Here is a 6,956-nt window from a genome sequence, read left to right on the forward strand (position 1 = left end):
TTTACGTGTACACGCAGACACGGGACAGTTACGATCGGTTCGCTTCAGATAAAACCCGTGCAGTATTTATTAGCGATCCTTCTCGATTAGCAGCCGATTTTTCTCCAAAATAAACGTTGTCCGAATGCTTGAAATCCGCATAACTCCAGAATTCTTAAAATCACTCGCTTTTGCCGTCGCTAGAATTTCTCCAACCTTTGGGAACGCCTGCGTTGCATACTGGCGCCCACACGGTGGCTCCGTCGCCACAGAAATTCACGTGTACACGCAGACATGGGCCAGCGGCGCCAGGTTCTACGGAGATGCGTTCGGATTACGGCCGATCAAACACTGGCCGATGAGGATTGCTCCTCTGACAGCCGCGTTGTCCCTTCGAGATTGCTTGTCCGGTGTCGCATTAGAACCGGCCATTACTGTTTACGTCGCGTTCAATGGGATCAGACCTCGACTGCGAATTAATATTGATCGGCCAATAGGGGCAGTTCTCCTGCTGCAGGACACTTAAAGGGCTATTCATTCTAGCGTGACAGACATCCTTCAGAATTTTTCTTTTACAATTCAGCAGGTATTCACAACATATATATATATATTCTGAAATTCTTCAAAATTCGTACTCTACTTATAATTATACAGAGTCGAGTTGATCATCCATAATTGCAGAAGTTCAACTCTTCCAGAGCTGATTCGATCTTAATTAAATAGCTCGAAAGGGTGGTATTGTGGCGGGTAGTGAACCGATCGTAATCTCTGATTGGTAATTTAAAAATGGTAATTATTCGTCTTTTGAAACGCGGATTGGCCGTCGCTCGGGGGGGGGGGGCACGGCGCAGGTTAATTGATCGTAAAAAACTTGCTAGTGGCTGTTTAACTATCTAAAATCAGTAATTCGAGGCGTGATAAATGCGTCTCCGCCGAGTTCTATTAAAACTTCGCCGAACTTCTCGATTGTAGATATCGCGAGAGATGGACAAAACAAAATCTCCCTCTCGCGATTGCCACGGATTGAATGAGTCAGCGCAGCAGCAGCCCAATCGGCGAGAAACAAGATTAGCAGTAAAGAACAAAATAATCCATATTATTCAACGCGTACGCGCGCCTATCGATGCTTTTATCTGTCGTACGCCCCTCCTCCGCCTACCGAACTGTCGGGAACAGTTTCCATGAATATTGAACGAAACAATCTCTGGGGCTTGGACATGGTTTTCTCGCTCGTCCATCGCGGAACTCGCTTTAATTGAGAACCAGATATATTTTCCCAAAGTTACAATGAAAATATTTGCTCTTTGTCGCGGAACTTCCTAACGAACGTAACCCACTGTTTAACATATTCGCGCAGTTCAAATACATACACATATATCCGAATGGAACAAACAATCGCGTGCGTAAATAAAAATCCTCGAGCTATGCCGCACGAGCAAAGAACAATGACGGGAATAAGAAACGAAAAGGAAACGAGAGGGAACTTCATTTAGTTCCGCCGGTATTTATCTTGGTCTCCGCAATGAATATCCATCGGATTTTCTCCTGTTGAATGCTGAACACCGTTTTAATCATACCCGCGGAAACAGAGGGGAATTATAGTGGCCGCCGATTGTTATATCCATGTATACACTCCTTTGTATATTGCGCAAACTACACTTTAACTTAACCGTGCAATTTCAGCTGCTCGAGCTGGCTCGTGCCGGATCGTTTTATTACGAGCAAAATACTCCACAATGATTCCTTCGTTGTAAACGCAACCACGTTAAAATGAATTATGTTCAAGTAAATAAGTCTTATTTTACTTGTCAGACTTTTTCCCCCGAATTTCGCGATCTATGCCAGCGACGCGGATCATACCGAAAGCACCCCAGGGGAGAACATTGTTATCCCAGGGCGTTGTTAAAAATAATACTTCTCCCGTCGCACGATAAATACGGGGCGTCTCAAAGGTCGCAGCAGGAAAGAAAAGGGAAATAATGGGAAGGGTCCGGACAAACATGCTTGGACAAACAAAGATAACGCGGGGGACGCGGACGGCCCCTTTATCAATCGACTCCTGTTCGCGTGAACGCTGGCTATTTATTTTCACGGAACGATCGTAGAAACTTCTGTCAAACGAAATTCGAGGATCGCGAAGGACCGTGGAAGCAAAATTTAATTTATATGAATACACACGAACTTAAATACAATACACTCTTTTCGGAGAGGCGGCGCAAAAATTAAAAATTTTCCAAATGACAGATGTTGCTGATTTCGTAATTTCCAGTGTCGAAAATTTTCAATTTTGCGCTGCGCCGCCTCCGAAAAGATTGTATGTATTGTATTTAAGTTCGTGTGTATTCACATAAACTAAATGGAAATTATTTTATACATTTTAGTGCGTTTCTTCGAATTCGGCTTAATCTTTTTTTATAAAATTTTTTTTATTTCACACTTTTTATCTCTGTCAGCCGTCACATTCCAAATCGTAATTTATAAATATCTGAAAGCCGCAATCGATAACGGTAACGACGTCGCGTCGTTACTGTTCCTAATATCTAACATTCAGCGGAGTTCACAACGGTATCACCACCCTACATTTTCGCAAATAAAATCGTGATTAATAAAAAAATGTAAAATTTTTTTTGCACGGAGGGCCATCCCGGGAACATACTCTACAAGATGCAAAAGGTTTCGTTCCGATTGGTCCATCCATCTCTGCGTAATCGGTGAACATACATAGAAAAAAAAACGAAAAAAAGGCACATACAGATCGAATTGAGTAACCTCCTCCTTTTTCGAAGTCGGTTAAAAATAGCCAACGATGCGAAACGAAGTTTTTTACCGATCGGCCGGAACCTCTATTTCGATTGAATTCGATATCGAAGTACGATTTTTCTCTCCTCTCTCTCTTTCTATTTCTCTCTCTGTCGACTTTCCTCGTCAGCGAGTCAAAGCGACGAGTAAGCGACCCGGATTAAAAACGACTAGAAAATCGGATGAGGAAATTTCGCAAAGGGAACACACAGGTGAGGCCGGAGGACACCGGGAGCCTCGGTAAATGAGAAGACCAAGTCTGGCCAAAGAAAGGAGGATGACACTCGTACCTCGCCTAACGACCGTTCCTGCTGCGCCGCGGTTCGCGCATCATTTATTTTCGCCAGAAATTAAGATAACGGCAAAGAAATGTACTGGTCCTGTGTTACCGCCTGGATCGTAATTATGAATGGAACTGATGGACCACAAAGACGTCCAGGTGGGAGGGGAGAGTTCGTAATTATGCGCCAGGTCGATCCGGTGATCGTTATCTTTCTCCTTTTGCCGTGATTTCGCGAGTAGAGATGAAAGAATTTCTGAAGCTGCTGCTGGCACTCCGTTCCTATCATTTACATCTTAGAGTGTTTATAATATTATTGGCAGACCTCCAACTTTCGCGTATTTTATTTCTCCCGATATTTGAAAATGACTCGAGTAAATATCACAAAAAAAGAATGGCGCGTTACTGGGATAGTGATCGATATGAATATTTTGCGTAACGGGGATGAAACTCGATCCCCGTGTTTCGCCGGAATTATTTACAAACGCAATGAATTTCAGGCTGCAACATTGACAAGCGTATCGAAGCGGAGCACGAGGTCAACAGTCTACCAAAGAATGATATGTTACAAGCTTGAATAGCCGAGAGAGAGAAGCTAAATTGCCGAATTTCCCGATGCTGTCGGGACCGTGTACAAAATGTCCTTAACGCACCGCGCTAATTAATTAAATGATCCGGGCGTTTCGAAAATTTAAGAAACAGACACGCCCGAGCGAGCCGCGTAATCCGTTCATCGATAATTTTCATTACGATGGCATGAAGGTATTTAAAGTCACAAGGGAGGTGCGGCGCGGCGGGCCGGGGAACGGGATTTTGTTCGTTATATTTGTGCTCGATATACCTATAATACCATTCAGCGTGATACTTTTTAATGAACCCGGGAGAGAGCCTGATCAAACGGCCCGGAGAAATTTCAATTAAATGAATAGCCGAATGATAAAATACGGTGCGGTTCAATGTGCACGCGCAAACCGGCATTAAATGAATGCTAATTCGCTTTCGCGCCACCCCGCGTCCCGCGAGCGGTCCCCGGAACTTTCGTGTCGACGCTCCCGAGTCGCAGAAAGGTACACAAACTGGAAATAATCGAGTTCAGAAGTGTCTATTTTATTCTTTAATGAGATTGTGCTTAAAGCGGGAAGCGCTACTTCCCTCTCCCGTCGAGGAGAGGAAATGCCATTACGTCGAAAACAACATTGCTAATTAATATTAACTCATTTTATTCCGTTAGCCCGACGATCGCGCTTTAAGAGCTCTTTGTTTGACCTGCGAGAGCTCGGGACGATCGCATCCGTTTAAACCACCTCGTGAAAATGACATTTCCGAAATGTTACTCTGCCTCTCTGCATCGACTGCGAGATGCTACTTGTTTCTCCCATAAATGCATAAAATCCACAGGCTAGTAATTCTAAGTCATACGTGACTTCGAAAACAGATATTTTCGACTCGGTGTTTTTTCCCTTATAGATCGGTTTGCGCGCTCAATAGGTAAATCAGGAAGAGCGGGCGCGCGACAAATGCGTCTGCGGAGCAGCGTGGATTAGTATTCGCAGCGCGCGGTCTGCCCGTGCCACGAGAAATCTGCATGTCGTTTTATAAAGTTGTCGTGTGCCGTGCGTCGAATGGGAACGTCCGTCGAACGTCGCCCGGCGCGCGCTCCTATTCGAGCAATTAGCCGGTTTTATTGCGAATTTACAACGCGTGTCTCCCCGGTAAAGCGGCGCGAAGATATATGTATTAAAACAAAAAAAAAACAAAACAGCAACGCAGAGAAGAGAGGAAAAAATGACAGATTTTTTTTTATATCCAGTGATTTTCCGTTGAACCGTCCCCGAGAATCCAGCGACGCTGAAATTTCGCGCTGCCTCGGTAACCCCTCGTTATTTCTGTGAACGATCCGTATCGAAAATACATATTCAACGACGGTAATCGATCGAACGATCATGGTAACCGGAGAACGAAAGAAAGACGAGGACGCGTTTCCCGTGACAATGCGGTCGACAGCCGATCCCGAGGCGATTCGCCGTCGAATATGCTCTCGGAAATCGAATCCAGCCCGGTGTGATACTCGAATCGGTTACGCTCACAAATGCAAACGATCGAGCCGGCTCATTCGCTCTTCCTCCTAATTTCAGAAAATATCACCAGAACCGAACACACACACACACACGCCACGCGACGCGACACTCTCCCACACGACTGATTGGAGAACGTTTGTGCACACTGCTGGGACCCTTTCGCCTGCAAAACGAACGAAACTATTCAATCTGGGGAAAACTCGAATCGTGCGGCACACGGTTTTCAGAGGCTCGCTAGACTAGATCCGCGATTCTTTCATTGCATTCATTGACGCTAAATCTACCGAGCATTGACACTAAGCCTGCCCGGCTACACTCCGCGACAAAGCAATAAGACCTGCGATTTTAGCTAATATTTTATTAACCACTTCGTTCCCCCGGACGTGTTATGTCGTCGACATCGATACCGTTCGTATAGGGTCACAGACGTGTTATGACGCGACGCCGATACGGTATCGACATCGCGATATACAGTGGGTGTAGAAAGTATTCGTACACTGATAAATTTCAAACAAAACTGTGAAATTGTTGTTTATTAACTATTTTTTCTGTAAACAATGAATACGTACATATTCTAAGATGTCTATAGAATAGATACAATGCAAAAAAAAATTAATTTCTTGATTAACTTGCGAATGTAATAAGGAAAAACAAAAGATCGACTGAAATACACCAGCAAATAGTATTCGTACAGTCTCTAACTGTTTACAATTTGAGAAAAAAACGTAGTGTAAATTAATGTGACATTAAAAAATTGTTAACTAGTATTTGGTTGGATAGCCTTTGGCCTTTATAACCGCTGCAATTCTTCTCGGCATTGAATTTACTAAATTTGAGGTCACGTGTTGTGGAATCTTGTTCCACTCTTCCTTCAGTGCATTTTTTAAGCTCTCTTTTGAAGACATTTCATGTTTTCTGATATCTGTCGTTCTAAATAATCCCACAGGTGTTCTATAACATTGATATCGGGAGATTGTGGCAGAGTTTTCAGATACGCCGGTGTGTTATGTAGTATCCACATTCTGGTATTATACGCAGTATGCTTCGGATCATTATCGTGCATGAAAACGAAATCATCTTTAATATTCATTTTCTCTGCACTAGGATCAAGATTGCGTCTCAAAATGTCAATATAGACTCTGTGGTTCATTATTCCGTCAATAAATTCTAATGAGCCAACACCAGCTGCACTCATGCAGCCCAAACAAGTACTGAACCTCCACCGTGTTTGACTGTAGGTTTTAAGTTTTGTGATTTCAATTCTGTATTTTTTTTTCTCCAAACGGTACAGTGTCCATCAGACCCAAAAATGTTGAACTTACTTTCATCTGTGAAGATCACTTTATTCCAGTACTCCACTGGTGTTGTTACATTATTATTTGCGAATTCTAGTCTTCTCTTCTTATTCGTTTCACTTACGAAAACTTTTTTACGGGCCACCCGTCCGCGACATCCTGAATTTCGTATAAAACTGCGCACAGAACTAGCAGATACGTCAATGTTTAAATTATTTTTAATGTGTTCAACTATTTTTATTGCACTTATTCTTGGATTTGTCTTTACCATTCTAATAATAACTCTACCAGTGTATTGATTGATTTTTCGTGGACGTCCACTTCTTGATTTATTTTGTAGTCTTTTTCGTAGCCCATACCTGTCAATTAAACTTTGTATAGTAGATCGAGGTCTACTTACAATACGCGAAATTTCTGCTAAACTTTTACACTGATTGTGCAAGTTAATAATAATTTTTCTTTCTTCTATCGTTGTTTCCGCACGTTTCCGTCCCATTTTTCAACGATAACTTTGAATATTTCGGG

The sequence above is a fragment of the Lasioglossum baleicum genome, chromosome 10 (assembly GCF_051020765.1).
Source record: "Lasioglossum baleicum chromosome 10, iyLasBale1, whole genome shotgun sequence".
Taxonomy (NCBI): domain Eukaryota; kingdom Metazoa; phylum Arthropoda; class Insecta; order Hymenoptera; family Halictidae; genus Lasioglossum; species Lasioglossum baleicum.